Consider the following 27383-nt stretch of genomic DNA (forward strand, 5'->3'; position numbering starts at 1 on the left):
ACACCTACCTTGAGCGGGGTCCGGGGCCCTCCGCTTCTTCGGACCGGCATTGTGGTGGCTCCCGGCGCACTGTACACAAACGAGAGGCCCGAGGCGGCGAGAGCTACCAGCGGGGACAGGCAGCCGTCCGCCGGCTCCCTTCGCTGCCCCCGGCGGCCCCTGAAAGCTCCTGCCGGACAGCAACGAAGTTTCTCCTGAGCGGCCGCCTCCATCCAGCATGGAAGGGGGGAGCAGCGCTAACATCGGAGCGCCCTGAAGGCAGTATCACCTGCTAGCCCCTAACGGTACTTGTAAAGCAACATATTACACCGTGATTAAAAGCCAAGAAATGCTGAGTGTTAACAGAATGCTAGCGATGGGCGTTTTCATGCAACGTTTTTCACCGGAACCCCCATTTGGGCCAGTTGGTTCGTACCAACCGTAGCTTCAATCACAGAGGAGTTTAGTATGCCCCAAGGCTCGTGTGACTTGGACAGCAGGACTTTACTACTCTTTGTACAAAAATAAACCCTGCAAGGGACAGATCATAAGGGGCAATCCTGCCGACCGTGGGAATATTAGCGCTTCCGTCTTTTAAAAAAAAAAAAAGTTTACATGATAGATCAGAGATTCAAATCACACTCCCCAGGCCAAGAAGCATACGATTAAAGTATTTTTGTTTGCCTCTCACGCCATACCTGCCAGTTAATGATGACCTCGGATGCATATTTGCCAACACTTAAGAGCTTTCAGTCGGGACACGTAATTATGGGCTGACTGGTATTTAGACAGTTTCAGAGGACAACAAAAGGAAACAAGAAAAATACAACATCATTGAACGAGAATACAAATAAAACAACATGCACTGGCAAAGCCAGTAGGTCTAGCTTGCATTTTGAGTGATAACTAAATCATTAAAAAGCCTGCTACAGTGAAAGCACAAAACACAATAAATTATTACTTGCTGTATACAATGTATCAATGAGGCAGAAACCTTATTGTCTTATTCATTCAGGGTTCTGTTGGGATGGAAACTAGTCCCTCATATGTTGCAATGTAAGCATTCCATATGAGGCGGAATGATGCATAAAACCTTCAATGGCATGAGATGAAAGAATTGTAGGATCACCTCTGGGTGGAGTTAACGCCCACTACATTTTAAATCATTGCAGCACAAGTCCCTATTTAAAAACAAATGGCAACATGGTGTTTATATGCAGAATGAATTGCAAATACTACCCCATATGCTGAAATTTCCTTGTAGCTAGAGTTTTCTTTACAAGGAAAATAGCCGTTTAGGACACTAACATTATAGATCAAACAATGTAACGAGAAGGGGTAGGCGTCCTAGCTCATAAATGGGCCTCAACTCCATGCTGCATCATTGAATCTGCAAATTAAAGGCACAGCTTACTATTGTATCATTGCAGTATGACTTTTCAAATTCTGCCAAATACACGTAGGCGAAGCATAGGGCATTTTCCAAACCATGTATTATTAACAAGATTGGACAAAACCAAAGAAAAACAGCAGTCTTTTCCACGTTTGGGGTGTCTTTAAAGCCCTAGCCTAGCAACATTGTAACTGCACTCTGCATCTGCACTCTAAATCTGCACTCTGAATCTTGAATCTGCACGCTGCACTCACACTCTGCACTCTGAATCTGCACTCTGGTTCTGCACTCTGAATCTGCACTCTGCACTCTGCACTCTGAATCTGCACTCTGCACTCTGCACTCTGGATGGATGGATGGATGGATGGGTTTTTATATAGCGCAATATCACCGCCAGGTCTCAAAGCGCTTTGCATTGGGAACCCGTCCTGGTTTTTCCCTGTGAGATAGCCCCTACTGGGTATCCCCAAGGTGAAAGCCAGGCATCCCGCCGCGGGGGGCCGTAGTGGAGATTAAGCAAGCTATTGCCCAGAGTTGCAGAGTGTGAACCTGTGATTCGAGTAGGCACCGAAGCGAGAATTACTGAGTCCGTGGACATTTTGGGCTCAAGACCATGCCGCGTCAGGAATTGAACCCTGGTCCCGGGTCTGATCTCAGCGTCCGGGTCTGCCTCCTCTAACCAGTGAGCCACACTTCTCCACTCTGAATCTGAATCTGCAATCTGAATCTGCACTCTGAATCTGAATCTGCACTCTGAATCTGCACTCTGAATCTGCACTCTGAATCTGAATCTGCACTCTGAATCTGAATCTGCACTCTGAATCTGAATCTGCACTCTGAATCTGCACTCTGAATCTGAATCTGCACTCTGAATCTGAATCTGCACTCTGAATCTGCACTCTGAATCTGAATCTGCACTCTGAATCTGAATCTGCACTCTGAATCTGAATCTGCACTCTGAATCTGCACTCTGAATCTGCACTCTGAATCTGCACTCTGAATCTGAATCTGCACTCTGAATCTGAATCTGAATCTGCACTCTGAATCTGCACTCTGAATCTGCACTCTGAATCTGCACTCTGAATCTGCACTCTGAATCTGCACTCTGATTCTGAATCTGCACTCTGAATCTGCACTCTGCACTCTGAATCTGCACTCTGAATATCTGCACTCTGAATCTGAATCTGCACTCTGAATCTGCACCCTGAATCTGCACTCTGAATCTGCACTCTGAATCTGCACTCTGAATCTGCACTCTGAATCTGAATCTGCACTCTGAATCTGCACTCTGCACTCTGAATCTGCACTCTGAATCTGCACCCTGAATCTGCACTCTGAATCTGAATCTGCACTCTGAATCTGAATCTGCACTCTGAATCTGAATCTGCACTCTGAATCTGAATCTGCACTCTGAATCTGAATCTGCACTCTGAATCTGCACCCTGAATCTGCACTCTGAATCTGCACTCTGAATCTGAGTCTGCACTCTGAATCTGAATCTGCACTCTGAATCTGAATCTGCACTCTGAATCTGCACTCTGAATCTGCACTCTGAATCTGCACTCTGAATCTGCACTCTGAATCTGCACTCTGAATCTGAACTCTGAATCTGCACTCTGAATCTGAACTCTGAATCTGCATCTGCACTCTGAATCTGCACTCTGAATCTGCACTCTGAATCTGCACTCTGAATCTGCACTCTGCACTCTCAATCTGCACTCTCAATCTGCACTCTCAATCTGCACTCTCAATCTGCACTCTCAATCTGCAACGCCAGCGAGACCTAAAAAGGACGCTTTCTTATTAAACCCATGTTAGGACTGATTTGCACTCTGCCTAGCAGACCTATGTGAACGGCTGATGAATGAATGAAGTGCCAGTGCAAGAAGTTCTACAGAATATCACACTGATTCTTCAATTAGCCGCAATCAGTGTCCTACAGGTTGAAACCTGTTTGAAAATGGTATATAGCTCTCCACAGACAACACAGTATATCTTATTACATACAACTGGAACAACAGAATATACAAAAGAAGTTTGGATCTTACATGGAACTGATATACACATCATACGTCTGAAAGGCATTTTGATAAATCAGTAGTACGTATTAAGAGAGGAAAGAGTATTAGTGTTAAAAAGGAAAATGTGTGCCTCAAGTGCTTTCTGAAAGTAAGATATTGGGTTCTGCTAATATATCATTAAACAGATTTTAACAGGCAGTAGCTAGGAAGCTCTGAATAATGTTTCTTATGTATGTAGGTTTCACATTCTGATGTATTTGCAAACACACCTGTGTACAAACAACTTAATGAATCACACCAATGAAGTTACTTCATAGTTTCCGTTTGTTGTTTGAACACCTTAATTTTACTCTACAATGCAGCACAGCAGCGTGCACGCAAGGACCGTTTCAAGGACAGGAAGTTAAGACGAAATTCAAACATCCGAAGGCAAAGTACAAATAATTCACCTCGTAGCATGTGTGCTTAAAAGTGGCAGCGTAGATACCCATAACAAACAGAAAATATCTTCTCCGCATAAAACATGGATTTTAAAAAGAGAATGGCTACTGAGAAGTAGGACAGACTGGCAGTCACGTGGAAAAATCAGAGATGAAAGAAGCCTAACCTGAGAAACAACTTTTTACAATGGAGGGTTTTCTGAGAGTATTAAAGTATTTTTGTTTGCCTCTCACGCCATACCTGCCAGTTAATGATGACCTCGGATGCATATTTGCCAACACTTAAGAGCTTTCAGTCGGGACACGTAATTATGGGCTGACTGGTATTTAGACAGTTTCAGAGGACAACAAAAGGAAACAAGAAAAATACAACATCATTGAACGAGAATACAAATAAAACAACATGCACTGGCAAAGCCAGTAGGTCTAGCTTGCATTTTGAGTGATAACTAAATCGTTAAAAAGCCTGCTACAGTGAAAGCACAAAACACAATAAATTATTACTTGCTGTATACAATGTATCAATGAGGCAGAAACCTTATTGTCTTATTCATTCAGGGTTCTGTTGGGATGGAAACTAGTCCCTCATATGTTGCAATGTAAGCATTCCATATGAGGCGGAATGATGCATAAAACCTTCAATGGCATGAGATGAAAGAATTGTAGGATCACCTCTGGGTGGAGTTAACGCCCACTACATTTTAAATCATTGCAGCACAAGTCCCTATTTAAAAACAAATGGCAACATGGTGTTTATATGCAGAATGAATTGCAAATACTACCCCATATGCTGAAATTTCCTTGTAGCTAGAGTTTTCTTTACAAGGAAAATAGCCGTTTAGGACACTAACATTATAGATCAAACAATGTAACGAGAAGGGGTAGGCGTCCTAGCTCATAAATGGGCCTCAACTCCATGCTGCATCATTGAATCTGCAAATTAAAGGCACAGCTTACTATTGTATCATTGCAGTATGACTTTTCAAATTCTGCCAAATACACGTAGGCGAAGCATAGGCCATTTTCCAAACCATGTATTATTAACAAGATTGGACAAAACCAAAGAAAAACAGCAGTCTTTTCCACGTTTGGGGTGTCTTTAAAGCCCTAGCCTAGCAACATTTTAACTGCACTCTGCATCTGCACTCTAAATCTGCACTCTGAATCTTGAATCTGCACGCTGCACTCACACTCTGCACTCTGAATCTGCACTCATGGATGGATGGATGGGTTTTTATATAGCGCAATATCACCGCCAGGTCTCAAAGCGCTTTGCATTGGGAACCCGTCCTGGTTTTTCCCTGTGAGATAGCCCCTACTGGGTATCCCCAAGGTGAAAGCCAGGCATCCCGCCGCGGGGGGCCGTAGTGGAGATTAAGCAAGCTATTGCCCAGAGTTGCAGAGTGTGAACCTGTGATTCGAGTAGGCACCGAAGCGAGAATTACTGAGTCCGTGGACATTTTGGGCTCAAGACCATGCCGCGTCAGGAATTGAACCCTGGTCCCGGGTCTGATCTCAGCGTCCGGGTCTGCCTCCTCTAACCAGTGAGCCACACTTCTCCACTCTGAATCTGAATCTGCACTCTGAATCTGAATCTGCACTCTGAATCTGAATCTGCACTCTGAATCTGCACTCTGAATCTGCACTCTGAATCTGCACTCTGAATCTGAATCTGCACTCTGAATCTGAATCTGCACTCTGAATCTGAATCTGCACTCTGAATCTGCACTCTGAATCTGAATCTGCACTCTGAATCTGCACTCTGAATCTGCACTCTGAATCTGAATCTGCACTCTGAATCTGAATCTGCACTCTGAATCTGAATCTGCACTCTGAATCTGCACTCTGAATCTGCACTCTGAATCTGCACTCTGAATCTGCACTCTGAATCTGAACTCTGAATCTGCACTCTGAATCTGAACTCTGAATCTGCATCTGCACTCTGAATCTGCACTCTGAATCTGCACTCTGAATCTGCACTCTGAATCTGCACTCTGAATCTGCACTCTGCACTCTCAATCTGCACTCTCAATCTGCACTCTCAATCTGCACTCTCAATCTGCACTCTCAATCTGCAACGCCAGCGAGACCTAAAAAGGACGCTTTCTTATTAAACCCATGTTAGGACTGATTTGCACTCTGCCTAGCAGACCTATGTGAACGGCTGATGAATGAATGAAGTGCCAGTGCAAGAAGTTCTACAGAATATCACACTGATTCTTCAATTAGCCGCAATCAGTGTCCTACAGGTTGAAACCTGTTTGAAAATGGTATATAGCTCTCCACAGACAACACAGTATATCTTATTACATACAACTGGAACAACAGAATATACAAAAGAAGTTTGGATCTTACATGGAACTGATATACACATCATACGTCTGAAAGGCATTTTGATAAATCAGTAGTACGTATTAAGAGAGGAAAGAGTATTAGTGTTAAAAAGGAAAATGTGTGCCTCAAGTGCTTTCTGAAAGTAAGATATTGGGTTCTGCTAATATATCATTAACAGATTTTAACAGGCAGTAGCTAGGAAGCTCTGAATAATGTTTCTTATGTATGTAGGTTTCACATTCTGATGTATTTGCAAACACACCTGTGTACAAACAACTTAATGAATCACACCAATGAAGTTACTTCATAGTTTCCGTTTGTTGTTTGAACACCTTAATTTTACTCTACAATGCAGCACAGCAGCGTGCACGCAAGGACCGTTTCAAGGACAGGAAGTTAAGACGAAATTCAAACATCCGAAGGCAAAGTACAAATAATTCACCTCGTAGCATGTGTGCTTAAAAGTGGCAGCGTAGATACCCATAACAAACAGAAAATATCTTCTCCGCATAAAACATGGATTTTAAAAAGAGAATGGCTACTGAGAAGTAGGACAGACTGGCAGTCACGTGGAAAAATCAGAGATGAAAGAAGCCTAACCTGAGAAACAACTTTTTACAATGGAGGGTTTTCTGAGAGCATGTGTAGAGTGGGGGTAGAAGGTAAATAAGCCTCTCAGCATGTCTGAACTGGTCCAGATTCAATCAAGACATCTTTCAGCCCCAAAAAAAAGTCTGTGGTTTTCCGAGTCCAATAATTAAGCTACACTTCACATTTTCTAATCACCGGTCCCAAAGACACAGCAATCTAACTCAATAAGTGCCCTTCACAGTGTTTTTCAAAGGCCAATGACAGAACGGATGGGATTATCAGCTTCAATTGAAAGAATAACACATAAAAGTACAAGCAGAATGCAATTCTCTCATCCATCCAGGTTCCCCACTAAGGGTTACCATGTCGTTGTCATGCATGTCAGAAGACTAATAAGCAACACGGAAGACTTCCAATCGTGAATGAATGCCTTTAACAACAAGTACCTGGAAATCGCTTGAGTTCCTGGCAAGCCACCGGCCCGATCTGGCGCGAAATCCGGAAGTCCGGCAGCGTCATGCTTGCTGTGGGGCGGGACTTCCGCCATAAGCTCGTGCACGAAGTGATTCGCCGAGATGGAAGTGGTGACTCGGGGCTCCCATGCCGGAGGGGGCTCCCATGCCGGAGGGGGAGCCCGGCGGTGGCGGCAGAAAAGTGGTGAGCCACGTCAATGGAGGCGGAGGAGATGACACCCGGTAAGTGGGACTTGGTGCCTTGGGGGCTCGTGCACAGGCTCGGGCGACTGGTGCGTGTGTGCGCGGCCAGGGCGGCTGGTGCGTGTGTGGGCAGCTGGTGCGTGTGTGCGGGGCTGGGGGCGACTGGTGCGTGTGTGGGCAGCTGGTGCGTGTGTGCGGGGCTGGGGGCGGCTGGTGCGTGTGTGGGCAGCTGGTGCATGTGTGCGTGTCTGGGGGTGGCTGGTGCGTGTATGGGCAGCTGGTGTGCGTGCGAATGAGAGGCATGGCTGACTACCAGAGATGTGCACGGCTCGGGAGGCGGGGCATGCGCGTCCACGAGGTGCAATCGGCGCTCGTGCCCCGGTCTGTGGTCCCTTCCGAGCTAGGTGGGCAGCAATAGGTATTTCGCTAACGCGAAACCTAAAAATAGGCTTGGAATTGTTTTTTTGTGTGGAGGTAACTACGCATGTACCAGGCAACAGTCTCTACTGCGCTTGTAGCACAAGCGATGGTAGTTACGCAATGTCTGGTTCACTACCTCGCTTTAGGCATTTTAATATTGTCTGCCTGGGGGGTTCACTGCTGTGGCCCAGGAGGGGTCACACGAGCTAAACATACTTGCAAGAGCAGGCTGGCCGAGTCTAGGTGGGAGAGATTGGCCCTTAGAGGCTAGGCGTGAGCAGTGGGCTCCACCCATTCCCACATTTTACAGTTAGACCGTCATGAGGGAATGGCACATTGAATGACATTTTGGCAGATGTTAACAAACCTATTGGTTTTCGAAGCTGTATTTTAACTCAGGGCATTATTGACCAGGGCTGCACAAAGTCTCAAGGAATGTTATCACAATCTCAAATCACATCCGGTACCTCTGTCTCACTCTTGAGAATTAGCAGATGCTGAGGAATTCCCAAAAATCTAATGTGAGATCTGGACTGACCTTCCTGGTGCTCTGAAATTTAAGAACATCATTCTAATTTCTCACTGCAGTGAAGTGAGATCATTTCTAATGCTTCACAGCTGTGCATTACATTCTGAGTGACCGCGGGTTTACATTTCATAGCAACAAGTGTAATCTAGACCGGATTACATTCTCCTGGCTGACAGTGACAGTACAAAGTCGATCTTGCTCACGCAGGGCATCAGTGCATCCTCAATGCATCCACAAAATGAAGGGACTTTCCTGTTAACAAAACAACACCTTCATGTAATGGGGGGAGCTGGAGAGTAGATCACAGGTTTTTGGGGACTTTTTGAGGGAGTTTGATCAAGCTTTGCCAAACCTATTAAGATAGACTAATTTGCCTGGAGTGTGGTAGTTTGTTTTTGTGTAACTCTTTTTGCTGCTTTGCGCCAAAAACCTCATCAGGCTCTTACCTGTGCTTTATAAAATGCATAACACAACATCACAACACCAGATTCATTGTGTCACAGAGAAGCAGAACATCGAAATGATTCAATCTATTGGGAAAAGCACGAGCCAAGACTAGTGTAGCACGCACTGCAGCTAGGTCAGTGTGACAGCATCAGCCGGCATTTTGTCGCAATTACTTTCCTTGATGGTCTCTAGAGATAGCAGTCTTAGAATAAACGGTTTAATGTGCCCTGAATCCAACTTGCTTCATGTCATGTGCATACCTTGTTTTCAGTCTTGCGTTTTTCTGTTCCATTTATTAAACGTAAAATGCGAAAGATTACAACTCCCAGTCCACATTAGGTTGACAAATGAATGCTGGGGACTGGCAATAAAGTACCTTTACACACCGAATAATATAACAATAACTTTTAAACCTCCTTGCATTTTATACTTCGTATGTGCACTGGTGGTGAGCCCAACCCACTACCAATTCTGCCATGTTCCTACATTTTTTGCATGAATATACATTTGTGTTTATGTTATAGTAAAACACAGCCTCAGTAGCTGCATATAAACTACTTGAAATGTGCGCCTGGCATTCAGGTTTCCACCACAGACAGACAGAAAATGAAAAGAAAGGACAGACAATCTCTGTGCTGCAATTAGACAGAGAGAATTCCTTCCTTGTGTACTAAAATAGACAGACCTCCCTGTCCCGAAGCAGACAAAGATACCACACTATCTGCCCTACAAATATAGACATTGACAACCTTTTCTTTCACACAGATATTAAGGACACTCTTTCCATATTAAACTAAATGTAAGTTAGGAAGAATGTCTATGGGTCTCAGACAGAGTGGGCAGACTATATCTGACCTGTAGATAGAAAGAGCAGTTTGCCACCCACTACCTCCACAGAGAAGCAGATGTTTCCTTTTGGAGAGCTTAATTGCCGTGTGTCCCTGGAGCAAGCCAGTGCCAGCAATTGAGCCATAGGAATTTTCATGCTGGGATACCTGCCTGTATCCAATATGCCGAAACAGAACTACAGTTCGCAGCATGCAATGAGAAGTTGGTAAGACCCGGAACTGCATTATAATGATTTTGAAACACACAGTGAGATACACAAATAAGCAAGTAAGGTGACAACTTCAGGCAGTGCTTTAGTTGTAAAAAAAAAAAAAAAGTGCCAGGGCTCTAGTCAGGAGGCCACTGTAACTTGCACTGCAGATTGCCCCTGCCATCGCTGCCAATGTTAGTAACACAATAACTAACCATCACACTCCCACAAGTGTGACAATTCAGACTAGTCCAGGCCCCCAGAGCTATAAGAATGGTTTGGATGGCCGGTGATAGTCATTTTTTAATGCATATTGAATTAACAATTGGCTGTTGTGGTGGTCATCTCTGAGTTAGCCAGATAGCGCCACCTTCTGGCAGACTGTCATAAGAACCGGTGTTGGCAATTAAGTGCTGGTGCTGAGCACTGCAACCCACTGGCTCAAATTAAGCACTGACTTAAGGAGTCTTTTATTCACTTGTTACACGTTGGCAGAATAGTGGTTGAGGGTAACAAGCAACTCGTTGCTGCGGCACTAATATGCAGAAGAAAACAGTATCTCAAAACATGGAGCAGAGAGCAGCGTGTCCTTTCCTTGGCAAGGCTCATGCTATTCTGCCTGCTTCGTTTTCTCTGGCAGGTCCCTTCCCATGCTCAGCGGAAATGCCTCACTGTGCGCCAGAGGTGACTCATTGGTGATGCAGAGTACTGGAATACCGGCCCCCAGGGTCAGACTGGGAACCAAAAGCATCCCTGGCAAATTTAGTCAAACCAGTCCCCATACAGTGCCTAGCCAGCAAGCACAGAGAGCGAGCCTGACCACTACAAGGTGGTTTGGGGGTGTCCCCCTCCAGAAAATGTGGGGTAAAATGGTGTATTCTACAACACATTGTTCATTACGTATTAAATTGTAATAGTTTTTAAAGCAAAGTAAATTAGGACCTCACAGTGCAGTAGGATATGGCAACTTTATTGGGGCTCTTCAATGATTCCCTCACAATCACTCTCCAATAGCACCCCTCATCTCTCCATAGACCCTCTCTCACATGAATTTCATTTGTTTGTTTTATAGTGCCTCTTATACCAGTGTTGGATGTCGGAGCCTTTTACTTTAAACACACACCGAGGCAATGAATCATACATGTGTAAATCAGTGTATAGAAAATGCTACATAAGACAAAAGGGACTAGAAGGTGTGAATTTCACATGTCATCTATACTGTTGGATATTTTTAGTTCTCGCCTACCCAGCGCCCATGCGCTGCATAGGCAAAACCTTTAGCAATCGCTTTGGCTTTTCAGCCAAAAACATGCAAGCGTTCCATTGCCTTCAATGGCAACGCGTGCACGTGTGGCGATTCAATTGAGGGAGCGCGCGGCGCCATATGGTAGCAATTATCGCTCTTGGCGCTGCTCGCTTTTGCAAGTGAACCGCTTTCACTTTTGCTGACTCTTTTTTATCTAGCACTCGCCCCCTCCTCTCGCCCATTCCCCTGCTGACTCGCCCCTCCTCCCGCCGCGCGAGGCGCGTGCGTGCATGTTCCCACAGCTGGTGTTTGTTTTCCATCCATTTTATTAGCTTATTTTCATTGCCATGTGAATAGCAGGGATTTAACTTTCCCAGTTTGCACAACAGACATAGTTGGTGGTTTTATTTAATATTTATGCAAATATTAGTTAATTTTCATCACTGTTGGTGAAGGAAGCTACTTTTGGGACCAGGTATTTTCTGCTAGCTGAGGTTAGTGTCTTAATTGGGTCAAATTTTCACCTCAATGATGGCGTGCTGCTTAAAGGATGAACTGCTTTGCTCTATCTGCCTGAGCATCTACCAGGAGCCTGTGAGCTTTGGCTGCGAGCACTACTTCTGCCTCTAGTGCATCATAGAGCGCTGGAGCCGGCAAGGGCACCAAGCCACCCGGGATTGCCCCGAGTGCTGTAGGACGTTTGCTGAACCCACTCTCTCAACCAGCCTGAAGCTTTCCAACATTGTTGAGCAGTATGCTGCCTTCCCTCGTGATGCCATCCTCAATGCTCAGAGGAGCTCCTTTCCATGTAAGGACCACAAAAAGGTCAAGCTCTTCTGCCTGACTGATCGGACCGTGGTCTGCTTCTTCTGTGACGAGCCGTCCCTCCATGAGCAGCACCAACATCGACGAAGCCTTCGAGGAGCTCCAGGTAAGATGCAACAGTTTGGGAACTACGTACTTGATTTAGCGATGACTTTATGTATTGAGTGCAGAATCCTGTTTGTGCATGAACATGGTTGGATTTAGAATTGGGTAAGAGATAAAGACTGTTTAGGGCACAATTGCTGGTACACAACATAAGTCCTGCTTTGGGCATTGATGGGGTTGTTGAAGGTGTCTCCCATCTCTGTAGAGTGCATGGTTTACTCTCATGTAGCAATCTCAGAAAAGCGAGAAATGCTGATGTTCACGTTCCAAGGCAGTCGCGAACTGCACCTCTTCGGTACAAATTATGCAGCCGTAAAATCCGATTGCACGGGGCTTGGTATTTAATGGGGAGCACTCTGCAGCTTTTTCTGCTTTTTGCAAGTCTGAATGGGGAATAAGACACAAACACTGTACGTATTTCTCCATTCCGAGGTTTGCAAATCGTGCATTTGCTGTATATGCCTAGCCGATCTGTGTCAGGTTTCACTTGGCTGAAATGGACGTTGCAAAATCCCTGGTCTGAGCAGTTTGCTACTTACTCGGATGCAAACATGAGTTTGTGCCAGATTGGATATATTCATGTCAGAAGGAATTGCAGCCTGACTGTGTAGCGAATGTAACCCGCTGAAAGAGGCCATGTCTTGTTTTTTATTCTGCGCTGGCACGTTTGAAATGTTTTTTATTATTTGGTAATTGATTAGGCTGCTGAGCCCTTTGACAGGCCTGTTGTGGGAAGCGACGCTGAAGGTTGCAAAAAACACAGTTGGTGGACAGAATGTAGAACAATGTCATACATTCACCCCAGTACAAGGATCTGGGCCTAAATCCATCGTTTTTTTGCACACCACACTACCCTGGGTTAGACACTGGCTATATGCAAATCAGCTCTGACCCTGTGCCTCATGGGAACAGTCCAGTCCGAACTACCAAGCCATGTCTTTCCCAGACCGGAATCAAGCATCCAAGGACCGGTTTCGGGCTATCAGCCTTCATCAGCCTGGATAGCTTGACTCCAGTGGTGTGGAGGGCCTGGGACTCACGTCTGAGCATACCCAGCCCACTCGGGGTGAAAATTGCAAAAAACACAGTTGATGGACAGAATGTAGAACAATGTCATACATTCACCCCAGTACAAGGATCTGGGCCTAAATCCATCATTTTTTTGCACTCCACACCACCCTGGGTTAGACACTGGCTATATGCAAATCAGTTTTGACCCTGTGCCTCATGGGAACAGTCCAGTCCGAACTACCAAGCCATGTCTTTCCCAGACCGGAATCAAGCATCCAAGGACCGGTTTCTGGCTATCAGCCTTCATCAGCGAGTGGGCTGGGTATGCTCAGACGTGAGTCCCAGGCTCTCCACACCACTGGAGTCAAGCTATCCAGGCTGAATGAAGGCTGATAGCCAGAAACCGGTCCTTGGATGCTTGATTCCGGTCTGGGAAAGACATGGCTTGGTAGTTCGGACTGGACTGTTCCCATGAGGCACAGGGTCAGAGCTGATTTGCATATAGCCAGTGTCTAACCCAGGGTAGTGTGGAGTGCAAAACAAGGATGGATTTAGGCCCAGATCCTTGTACTGGGGTGAATGTATGACATTGTTCTACATTCTGTCCATCAACTGTGTTTTTTGCAATTTTCACCCCAAGTGGGCTGGGTATGCTCAGACGTGAGTCCCAGGCTCTCCACACCACTGGAGTCAAGCTATCCAGGCTGAATGAAGGCTGATAGCCAGAAACCGGTCCTTGGATGCTTGATTCCGGTCTGGGAAAGACATGGCTTGGTAGTTCGGACTGGACTGTTCCCATGAGGCACAGGGTTAGAGCTGATTTGCATATAGCCAGTGTCTAACCCAGGGTGGTGTGGAGTGCAAAACAAGGATGGATTTAGGCCCAGATCCTTGTACTGGGGTGAATGTATGACATTGTTCTACATTCTGTCCATCAACTGTGTTTTTTGCAATTTTCACCCCGAGTGGGCTGGGTATGCTCAGACGTGAGTCCCAGGCTCTCCAAACCACTGGAGTCAAGCTATCCAGGCTGAATGAAGGCTGATAGCCAGAAACCGGTCCTTGGATGCTTGATTCCGGTCTGGGAAAGACATGGCTTGGTAGTTCGGACTGGACTGTTCCCATGAGGCACAGGGTCAGAGCTGATTTGCATATAGCCAGTGTCTAACCCAGGGTGGTGTGGAGTGCAAAAAAACGATGGATTTAGGCCCAGATCCTTGTACTGGGGTGAATGTATGACATTGTTCTACATTCTGTCCATCAACTGTGTTTTTTGCAAGCGACGCTGCAGGGCCATGATTTAATAGAAAAGTGAAATAAAACAACCCTGCTCTTCAGAAGGAAAGAGCTGCAGTTAATTATTCTCCCCACAGAGCAGGAGACGGTGCTCCCCCCATTCTTTCCAGCCTGCTCCTAGAGACAGTGTCTCCCTCCCTCGCCCCTCCACCCCACCATCCCTCCAGCCTCTTCCTAGAGACGGTCTCTCCCTCCCTGTCACCTCCCTCCCACTCCCAGTGCCACATAATTATATGCTACATAATTTCAAGGCACTCAATGCAACATACACTCCAAATACCACTCAGTGCCACATAATTACACACCAAATAATTACACTCTACTAAATGCAACATACACTCCACACAATACCACTCAGTACCACATAATTACACGCCACATAATTTCACTCTACTCAATGTAACATAAAAACACTCCACATAATACCACTCAGTGCCATAAAATTACACGCCACATACTTACACTCTACTCAATGCAACATAAATATACTCCACATAATACCACACAGTGCCACATAATTATATGCTACATAATTACACTGCACTCAATGCAACATACACTCCAAAAAATACCACTCCGTGCCACATAATTTGACGCCGCATAATTACACTCTACTGAATGCAACATACACGCCACTCAATACCACTCAGTGCCACATAATTATATGCTACATAAGCAGCATTCAATGCAACATACACTCCAAATAATACCACTCATTGCCACATAATTACATGCCACATAATTACACTCTACTGAACACAACATACACTCCCCATACCACTCAGACCACATAATTACATGCCACATAATTACATTCTACTCAATGCAATATAAATACACTCCACATATTACCACTCATTGTCATATAATTACAATCCACATACTTAAACTCTACAAAATGCAACATACATACACTCCACATAATACCACATAGTGCCACATAATTATATGTTACAAAATTACACTGCACTCAATGCAACATACACTCCAAATACCACTCAGTGCCACATAATTACACACCTCATAATTCCACTCTACTGAATGCAACATACACTCAGTGCCACATAATTATATGCTACATAATTACACTGCAGTCAGTGCAACAGACACACCACACAATACCACTCAGTGCCACATAATTATATGCTGCATAATTACACTGCACTCAATGCAACATGCACTCCAAATAATACCACTCAGTGCCACCTAATTACATGCCACATAATTACACTCAACTGAATACAACATACACTCCCCATACCACTCAGTACCACATAATTTTACGCCACATAATTACACTCTACTCAATGCAACATAAATACACTCCACATAATACTACTCAGTGCCATATAATTATAATCCATATACTTACACTCTACAAAATGCAACATAAATACACTCCACATAATACCACACAGTGCCACATAATTACACAGCATTCAATGCAACATACACTCCAAATAATACCACTCACTTCCACATAATTACACGCCACATAATTACACTCAACTGAATACAACATACACTCCCCATAAACTGCCCATAATACCAACCAGTGCCACATAATTACACGCCACATAATTACACTCTACTCAATGCAACATAAATACACTATACATAATACCACTCAGTGCCACATAATTACACACCACATAATTACACTCTACTCAATGCAACATAAATACACTCCACATAATACCACTCAGTGTGACATAGTTACACTCCACATAATTACACTGTACTCAATGCAAAAAATACACCCCAAATACCACTGAGTACCACATAATTACAAGCCATATAATTACACTCTACTCAATGCAACCTAAATACACTCCACATATTACCACTCAGTGCCACATATTTACATAGCACATATTAACACTTCTCAATGCAACATAAATACACGTCATATAATACCACTCAGAACCACATAATTACAGGCCACATATTTACACTCTACTCAATGCAACATAAATAGACTCAACATAATACCACTCAGTACCACATAATTACACGTCACATAATTACACTTCATTCAATCCAACATAAATACACTCCACATAATACTGCTGTGGCACATAATTAGACGCCACATAATTACACTCTACTCAATGCAACATAAATACACTCCACAAAATACCACTCAGTGCGACATAGCTACACGCCACATAATTACACTCTACTCAATGCAACATAAATACACTCCACATACCACTCAGTACCACATAATTATACGCCACATAATTACTCTCTACTCAATGCAACATAAATACACTGCACATAAATGCACTCTATACCACATACCACCAATCAACATAAATGCACTCCACACAATGACACAATTTCACTAAGAATTATTTTACTCAACACCACAGTTCCAGGCCACACAATCCAACTCCACACATTTCCAATCCACACTGCATAATTACACACCAAAAAACATATTTCAACTCCAGAACTCCACAATCCACAACGTGCCTCCAATCCACACCATATAGTGTCACCACCTGAGCACCACACATCATTCACCACCACCATTTTTCATCAGCGCACCACCTAAGCATCACACCATTCTTCCCTTGGAATCTAGCATCTGTTGATTCCCCCCTAGTGTCTGTCCGCTGCTCGTTTTCTAATTAAATTACTGTTTTCCAACCTCCACTTCCCCGTTATTTATGTTCTGCTCCTCCATAACAAAGAATTGTAACAAACAAGCATGATAACAGACAGGAAGAAGTTGCCAGAAGTGCAAGTACAAAAAAAACTAGAAGACATTTTTTATAGTAAAATCTTTTTCTAATCAGGTTTTCAGTTGTATATAATGCTGTCTTCATTTGTATAAAGGTAACACAAATGCTTAACACTTTTTATTATAACTTTTCAACCTAATGCACAGCAGCCACAATGCTCTACAACAAGGCAAAAAGTTCTGGCTAAACACATAAGGTCCCAAAGGCGAGACCTATTGGCTATGCCAATGCTTGTTTTTTTAAGTCCATGGCCTGGGGAAGCACAAACTCAGGATTCAGAAAGTACAATGGTTAGGGTTGATTTTACTAATAAGAATTTAATGACTGGTACAAAAAACATAACTTTCTTACCTATATTACAATTGTAACTTATGAACTACACAGTGACAGAAGCAGTAACCCCTGAGCCCCCTATGCACATAAAATGTGTTCCATGATATGCATTGTACACACTCTTTGCTGCAGACATATTAACCCTCTACTAACTCAGATGAGTGAAAACTGCCACTAGACAAAACTCTGATATCTCTCCAGCAGGTACATTAATCATCAGAGTTAATTTGGAACTTTTATTGTTGCCTGAAAACTGCTGGATATACAAGGAACTCTGTAGTGCTTTTAAAACTGCTGCACTGCTACTAAACAAAACAAAACCTGCCCCCACCTTTCCAGCCTTCAGAGGGAGCGCCCAATTCCTGATGTGGACATTCTGGCATTGCCGGCCACCACCACCACAAAATTGACATAAAATGAATCATGGTAATGATGCAGTCAAGAGGCCGAATATTTCTTCAAGGAGCTACAGGAAAGAATAAAGGAATAAAAGAGTGCAAGTCACAACTTGGCCCTTAGCTGGCAGCCTCAGTCTCTATAGCTTCGGGAGTGTACCAGTCAGCTATGTATTCTTCTTCCGGAGCTTTACCTAGATGAGACTGTTCTAGATGTTAGCTCACATGGATCATGCAGATAGCAGATTAGTTGCATCAGATCCTGATCATGGATCCTTCAATTTTGGTAACCACGTGAGGCTGTGGGTCGTAGTTTGGTTCATTCTTGCAAGCACGTTGATGTTTTGAAAGTACCCAACTCCTCTTCCCTAAATGACAGGGGCGAGCTTTCCATCTCTTGTTACTGTAAGATTTAGGTAGCATATCAAGGCTGCATCCCAAGGCTGTGCCTCTAGCTGCACCCATGGATGTGGCTCTTCAATAAGATGTGGAGATTTGGTGCGGATCACAAGTCCAAATATGAGTTCTGCAGGTAAAACGCCAGTTGTGCTATGAGGCATGACTCTCTCATCACACAATGTCTGGGAGCAGACCTCTGAGGTAGAAGGGGATGTTTTGGCAACTGGAAGAGCTCCCTTTGAAGTGACCATAAAGTGCTTTAGAATTAAGTTAGGTTGAGACTAGGGGAGTGTTGCTGGGTTGTGAAAGCCAGTTCCACATCAAAATCTGTGAATTTTGTTTCAAAAAAAGGAGGGCCATTCTCTGATTTCACTGCAGATGGGCTTCCAAAGGTTGGGAAGAGTTTGTTGCTGGTTAGTATGATTACATCGGTCACTATACTTGTGACAGCCATAACTCCTGGGAAACATGAGTACACGTCATCTGCTTCTAGGAGATGTTGCCCAGTGGCAATGGGGCCACAGAAATTAAGCGTGACATCCTTTTTGACGTGTTGGGAATCAAGGCATTTGTTAAGCAGGGAGTATTGCCCATCATAAAGCTTAGCACACAAAACTTCTTCATCCCCAGTTAGTCGACGAATGGGAACCAGACATTTTGATGGAGCAGCCGGTTGGTTGCTACTGTGCCCCTATGTCCTTCATGGACTACATCAATGACTTGAGTTTGAAGCAAGCAAGGGACAATTACACAGGCTACACTCAGCAGTAGTCCTCTGTGATACATGGGCAATCCTTGGGAACAAGACAAAATGCCTTGGGGACCTTCAGGTTACTTCGATGGTACAGCTCGTGCATGGAGTGCTGATTCTTCCATCTCTGATTTTCAAGGTAGTCAGTGTCGGACTTTGCGTATCCCACATAGCCAACCTTAATGAAACTGCGGTGTTTAAAACGATAATTTAAAAGCCTGACAGTGACATAATATAGCCTTATAGCCCACTGTAGATGGCTATACCAGCCATTAAAGGCCCGCTCCTGCTATAAGTCTATTAAAACATTGTGGCCGACGAGGGCAGAACACCCTAATTAAAAAAAAACAAAGGCCTCTCATAGACCGAGGGGGGTTGAAAGCCCCCCCACGGCTGCTCCAAAGCCTTTGTTTCACAGCTGTTACAGTGAATGTTGAACAGATAACTGGCAAACGCAGGCCACAGCTGTTAGCTGTTTGTTATTCACAGCAATAGCTGTGATAGGCAGTGGAAGTCAGCCTGTGGTTCTCCCTAAGCTCGGCTAAACTGCTTTTACTCATTCAGCCGAGTCAGGGAGACCCAGGAGCTGTGCAGCATTCTTCTCTCCCTCCTTCCGAGACTCCAGTGACACTGTGAGCTACCGGAAGTGGGAGTGGGGAAGGCCCCACTGCACAGGCTCTGCCTATTACTTTCCTTTACCCAATAAATATATTTTGGGGAAACAGGGAAAGAGAGGCAGAGACTGTGTATTATGTATTGTAATGTTAAGAGCAGGGGGCCCTATACCAGTTTACATAGGTCGCTGCTGCTCAACTGTCTTCAATGGAGATCTCAACATTCCAGTTTGCTAATAACATACATATATAATGGATGTCAGAGACAACTGCATTAACTAACCCTGAGATGTTTGTAGAGAGATACTGCTGAAAGATCTTTTGGCAGAGAGTCCTTCTCTGATTTTCTGGTGATCTAGAGGTCTCATCTAGTGCCTAGGGCTAGACTAACACCAGAATCTAGGGATCAACTGATTTATCACACATCTTTCAAACTATAGGGTGTCTCGAGAATGCCTCTTTTGACATGGTTAGCATCCACTTTTTGCCTGGAAAATGATGTAATTTTAATGGGAAGTGCACAGTGTCCCTGCCAACTAGGTCCCCTGTTCCAGAACTCCCTCCCTAAACTGTACTTACTGCTTCCAAAATTGGCACCCCTTTAGCTTGCAGTTAAGCCCCTAGTTAAGGTACCTCTGGTACCAAATGTACCAAGGGCCTTGTGGTTAAAGAGGGTCCCTAAGGGCTGCAGCACAATTGTGCCACCCTAAAGGACCCCGCGCCAAGCAAATACAAACTGCCACTGCAGCTGCATGTCTTACTGCATAGAAAACTGAAAAGTCGACATGGCATACATCCTTCCATATATCCCTGTGTGCCATGCCCACAGACACTGCATGGGATATCTGCATGAGCAGATGTACCCCTGCAATATCCATGTTGATTCCTGGTAAAGTGAACAGGTAAGCCATAGTAAGTACATGAGCTGGACACTTGTCATTACAAGTTCCCTAGCTCCATGATTGCTTCACTGAAGTATGAGATGTTTGGTACCAGCTTCCCAAGGAAAAACAAAATGCACTTGGTGCGACTCAGCCCAATCTACTACATTTCCATTGTCGACCTGGAAGTGTTATGCTGAGATTGCTCCTTCAATTGTCCTGAGGAATACCCCTCTGTAAGGAATGAATTGCCTTCCTCCAATCTCAAGGGTCGAAACCTCAACTTGAATTGTACTCTAACCTGTACTGATCCATTCAGCCCAGAATTGTTGAATTGAATATTCATTCAATTCATCTGAATCCTTGGTTTGTTTAGTCAATCCTGCGATACATTGTTAGACAGGTCATTCCCATCTTTGTAAATATTGTAAATATTTTTACTTTCACTGTCACATCCCCATCCCTTCACAGGTACTACCTGGAGCACTTTATTCACCTTTTTCACCTTGGAGCAACCGTTGATATTGTAAATACTTGATTAATTCATAATATAAACCCCCAGATAGTGTTTTGACCTCATAGGGTGAGTGCATGCACACTCAGAGATCGAAAACAATGCCTTTCCTGGGTGGAGGTGTTCACACCTCCCCTGGTCAAGAAGAGCCATCTGTGGCGGGGAGCTTCAAAGGCCTTGCAGGGTTTGTAACACAACCCCAGCCGCTCCTGTTAAAGGGAGCAGGCCCCACTTCCTGTCCCCATCTACTTTCTGCAGGAGAACAAGCAAGAAAACTCAACAAGAGTAGGAGGTGTGCCCCCTTTGTCAACTCCATGCCTCAGCTGCTGGAGGAGAGGTGAAGTACACTTTTGAGTGCCCACCATCTTGAAGATGGTGGGAATTATCCAATCAGCGCTAGGTACATGCCCTTTATGATGCACACAAGAGGTGGGCATCATAAAGGGTTTAGACACCCTGGGTGAGGGGCCCAATTGACACTACCTATCACTCCCTTATAATGCCCCAAAATCTATTATTTAAGTGGCATCACGAGACCCTGAACTACAGTTCCTGATTACATAAGAAGAGCTGAACACCACAGAGTTGCACCATAAGAGAAGACTGCAGAGATCTATTGACTTGGCCCCAGCCCTACAAGCTTGTTTGCAGACCTCGACGATCCTGTGCCAAAAGACAACTCATCCTGCAGCCCAGTGACCTCCAAAACCTTGGGAGGCTTACCTGCCTTCGACAAAGATCAAGATCTCCCGAGAGCAGCGGATCTGTTCACCAGCAACAAACTTTATAGAAGGCCTCTGTGACCTAAGGAACCAGCTAAACCCTGCTCTCGGTTTCACCACTGAACCCAATGCCTCCGGCCTGAGGCCACATGGCCCACTGGTCCCAGCACGGTTCCCCAGCGCTCTAGAATCTGAGTTCATTGTGGGTTGACACTTGCCGGAGTACTTGACGTAGCCTGCAGTCTCTGCACGGAGAAGCTGTTTCTGACATCAAAAGACACCCTTGCACCCGCTGGCCCTGGGCCTTTGTCAAGCGGACCAAAGATGTACTTATGCTCCAGAACATCACAACTTACCTCTTCCGCTGTTAGTTTCCTTCAACTGAGCCTGCAGCCCTTTTAGAATTTATCCTTCTCCATTGCTTTACATTGGGCATCCAACGCTGTGTTGGCATCCTGCACCCAGCTGCCCCTGTGCTGCTGGCGGCATAGTGCTGGTGCTGCTTTGGACCCTGACCAGTACTTGCTTCAACCCTGGAGACTGGTCCCCCAAGCCACTGCTACTTATTGGTAAGCAGCCTATGTCCGATTGCCCCATTAATCTTTGGGTTGTTTTGCGCACCTAACACTGTATTTGCACCCTGCACTCGACCGCTAATGTGCCGCTGGTGGTGTATTGTTGGTACTGAACGCAACATTGCCCAGTACAGATCTTAACTCCCAAGGACTGGTGTTGTAAGTTGAGGTTGCCTATCTGTATGCAAAATGTTTTCTTCCTCCCATAGGTGAACATTGTAAAGACTGAAAATTGAACTGTGTCCACTTTTAATATTGAAAAGTATTTCTATTGCTAAATGTATTTACCTAAGATGAAGTTCTGTCGTTCTACAAATTAAATAACATTAAGTATTATTTTTATAAATTGGTTTCAGATTTATTCATTGAGTGTGTATTTTATTTTTTCCACTGCGTGTACAACAAATGCTTAACAGAGAGGAGAGGATGTGGTCTGATGGCAAGACTGCTGACTTTGGTGCTGGAAACCAAAGTTTGAAACTCAGGGTGGCTTCCACATCCTGTGATTCTGGGCAAATCACTTAATCTCCCCTTGCCTGAATGTGTCCTTGTTTAACGTAACCGGTGCTCATGTAAAGCGCTCCACTACCTTCGGGTTGAGTTTGCGCTACATAAATCTGCATTAAAAAAAACAAATTGCCCCCTCATAAGCCTGCTTTCGTACACCACCATAAAAGAGAGCATTAGTATTATCTACTTTAGCCTCTGTAAAGCCTCTGGTGATCCACTGGAATATCTGCACACTGTACCTCATTTTAGTATAGTATATAGAGAGCCAGCTTCCTACAAAAGGACAGAGTTATTACACTGTGCAAAGCCAGAGACAAGCATTGGCATAGCCAATAAGTCCCGCCATTGGGACCTTATAAGTGTTTAGCCGTGCAGCACATTATCACCCGCCGGGCAGATTTCTGTAACCAAAGTAGTACCTATGTAAAGTGCTCTCTTTCTTTCTCTCTCTCTTCTCTCTTTATAACATCCACAGAGAGGTCAAGAGGTCATTGAAAACAGCTATCAGCCTGCAGCTCGGGAGATTTTGTGGTTAGACAAACAAATATTTCTGTGAATTACCTAAAACTTCTAAATGAAAGTTCTTCTATTCGTTCTGCACTATCTATGCACCCCAACACTACTGCACCCTGCTTTACTCATTTTACATGAGTAGGTAAGATTTCTCGATAGCACCGCACATATTCTACGCCGCCCGAGCTCAGACCCAGACCTAAGGACACCTAGGCGTGCGTTTCCGTCTGGGAGGGTGGGAACAAGAATTAACTGAAAACACATGTGAGCTCACATTTCTGACCAGAGGAACATGCTTCAAAATAACAAAAATGTCAGATCTCACGCTTGCCCCTCACAGGAACCACGACACTGAGCTCCGAATGACTGAAAACACACTTCAAGCTGGTGTGAAACACCTAATCAGAACCCTATGTTGAGGCAAGGCCTGACCACATCAGCAGTTATTTCATTCTGACAAGGGCAAATGAGATTCAAACATAAAAATTATCTTTTTGTTAAGCTTGACAGAAGTGAAGGATTGCATTGCCCTGGACACGAACGCACCCACAAGCAGGCATGCACACACACACAGATGCATTCACATACACAGGCAAACGCACACAGGCATGCAAACATATACAGATGTGTGCACAGGCACGCACACACAGATGCAGACACATACGCGCACACACAAATGCACACACACACAGATGCACACACGCATACACACAAGCACACACACATGCACACACGCATACATGCACACACACACACAGATGCCACACACATGGACACAAACGCACAGGCACACACACACACACACACATACATGTTTCCATCTGCGAGGTTGGCAGAAAGAGTTAATTCCAAACTGTGTTCAAATGTAAGACAAGAGCAACATTTTCTAGAACAAAACTACTCCATCGGAGGCTCTGGCAGGAAGTAGTGTCAGAACACCAATGGACTGAAAACAGCATCACTCCAGCAGAAAAGACTTACCCAGAACTACACGTTGAAATAGAGGCCGCAACTGTGTTTATTTTATTCTGACTACCGCAAAAGTTATACAAGAATGAAATCAGCATCCTGGAACCTCTGACGCCGGACTCCGCTTTTCAGCAGGATGGGGGATGGGTGCAAGGACTGTCGGACTTCTCTTCTCACCAAGGGGGGGACGGGTGAAAAGACTGCAGAAGGGGAGGACCCGGGTTGGCAGTGAGGCCAACAAAGAGAGGTGCAGGGCCACTTAATGGAGCCGGGAGGGGATTGGGGGCTCTTCTTTCGCCCAGCACAACTGGGCCTTGCCAAAGAGCGTGTCAGGCAGCAAAGATGCACACATGCACACACATACACTGTAGGAGAGTAGGGTCTGCTTCGTATGGTCACCCCCACTTTTTGCTGTGATTCTCTGGTTTTTTCGACTTTAGTGTGGCTGTGGGCTTGCTAATCAGACCAACAACCCAACTTTTATCTCTCTAAATTGATACCATGTACTTTAGGTACATACCTGATTGGGTATTGGGTCACCTCTGTGAGCCTCTGTATAGTGTACCATAGGTACCCAGGGCATAGGTGCATCCAATGCCTACCAGGGGCTGCAGCATGTATTATACCACCCCTGGCTGGCCTTCTAAACTGACACAACAGGCTGATCACTCAGCTTGGGTAAGGTGGTGTAATCACTCCTTACTTAGATATAGTATATCTATATCTACCTTATATATAGACACATGGTAACCTATAAGTCACTCATATGGCAGGCCTTAGCAATCCTGGAGGCAGAGTGCTTGGTTTTATGTGAGAGGGTGCCCTAGCATGAGCTGAGCCCCTCGGCAGCTTTCGGAACCATGTCCTTATAGCTGTTCTATGATATAGCCATACCATATACTCTTAAGTGCATTATAATCCTCGCGGTTAATGCTAACTTTGGTTTCATCAGAACATGTTGTGTAAGGTGTCAAACACTTTGGAATACTAACCCCCCCCGCCAATTCTGGTGGCGGGGGTAGCATTCTACCCTTCTAGAGGGAAAAGACATGTATGTTACTGCTTTACCCGGTTAAAGTTAAACAGAACCTCAGCATCACAAAATGGATGCTGCTGCCACAGACACGACCTCCTGCAGCTGGGGGAAACTCCAGCAAGGAAGGCCTGGACAATAGGTTTCCTGTTGAGGGAGGTGCTATCACCTCCCCAGACAGCCTGTTGTGTATTGGGGCATGGTGGGTTGAATGGAAAGATGCTTTTCCAGACACTGCCTGGGGCACACAAGGTGCTCCATGCATAGCCCGGTTCAAACCAGTCGCTGGGGCACTCCAGCCCTGCTCTGGCACGAAACTGGACAAAGGAAAAAGGGTGTAACCACCCCCTTTTCAGGTCCACCCATAGGAGGGACCTAGCAGGTAATCCAGCCCATTTTCTTAGTATAAAGATAGGTGCTGTGTCCCCAGACTTTAGATTATCCTGGAACGAAACTCTGAAACTGAAGTCTTGGACCTTCGACATTCTATACCAACTAGTAGACTGAAGACATCTCCCTTGCGGTCAAGGAGTGACCACCCTGTGCAAACAGGCATCACCAGTAACTTGCCAGTCTACTTTGTCGACGCTCCCGATGGATCCTGAAGGCTCAGCGACTCAGGAACTGCAATCTTAGATTTCTCGGACTCCGACCCACATCCACAGCAAAGCTGAGACCCATGACGGACATGAGAGATGTGGGATCGGACACCCTAGACATCCTGCATTTTGCTAACTGTGCAACTACCGAGGCACCATCGCAGTTGTGCATTGGGGTACAAGAAGCCCCAGACAGCGAGCGCTATTTGTACTAAAGCTCAGCCCTCCACAATCCACGAGTGCCACGTGGGACCCGCTGTTGCATTTCAGCTCACCGCATCTTCCTGGTTGCTAGCCCGTTGGCTAGTGAGCCCACCGAAGACGAACCTTTGAAACTAAACTGCTTTCCTGGGTGCTCCAGGCTTGCTCCAGCTTCCCTACAAGGGAAAAGCTCCCCAGACCTTGCTGGTCTGACCTGAAGCCAATCTTCACTTCCTGCGTGGATTGCGTTTGCCAAGGCATGTTGGGTCAAATCCGGATACCGACATCGCAGTCAACTAGATCCTTTGTGGGACAGCTGAAATCCAGCTCCTGGTTGTCGTCGACACCTCCTGGTCCTCGTGGCTGCAGAAACAAGCTTCACCTCTTCACCTGAAATCAACTCAACATCGCCTGGTTCCTTCCTGGTCACTGGCCAGTGACCCAGACTCTGTCCCCTCTGCTTTCAGGTTCTTCAGTTCTTCGATCCACCCTTGGATCCACCCGGACACTCTTCCTTTGGCCGCCTGCAGCACTTCTTTTGCAGATCTCCATTGAAAGCATCGACAAAACCTGACACGAAAAGACACCCATGCACCCGGCTTCCCTGGGTGAGGTAACTCGAGTACTCCGGTGCTCCCGCGGATACTGACTATCCAAGTGTTCTAGATTAAAGGGGTTTTGTCGTAGTCCATCTGGAAGCGCCCTAAAACAGTATCTTTGTTACTTCTTCGTTCTCCATTATAAGTCAATAGTAACTCGCGACTGTGTTTAAACACTGCACGCATCTCCTGTGGGTCTCCTACTCCCTAACCTTTGGTTGTGTAGTGTAGCCCCAGCGAATCCCTAGGCCTATCCACTGTTCCTGAAGTGTTTTTTATACCACGTACTTAGTATATGGTTTCTGAGTCCCCCAGGGCAAAACTGTATTTGTGCAACTTATCGTATGCTAATTGAGTAACTTGTGATGTACTTCGATCTCTGACCTCATAAAGGGTGCAGAGGTGTTGTGTTAGAAATAAATACATATATATTTGATATATACCTTGTGTGGTGTCCTTTCATTTGGTATTCAAGGGATTATAATTGGTAAAACAGCTTGCTTTACATGCTCTCTGAAGTTTTAGCCTAAGACTGCTGGTCCATGCTACCACTAGGATAGCTTGTCTATAAGGTTGACTTTACAACCACCATCAATAAGGGTCGTTTAGACTGGTGCAAGGTGCCCACTAGAATAGTGGACAACATATGCCAGGCTAACTTCTCACACACACACAATAAATGCAAATGCTTTC

The sequence above is a fragment of the Lissotriton helveticus genome, chromosome 3_1 (assembly GCF_964261635.1).
Source record: "Lissotriton helveticus chromosome 3_1, aLisHel1.1, whole genome shotgun sequence".
In the NCBI taxonomy this organism is placed as follows: Eukaryota; Metazoa; Chordata; class Amphibia; order Caudata; family Salamandridae; genus Lissotriton; species Lissotriton helveticus.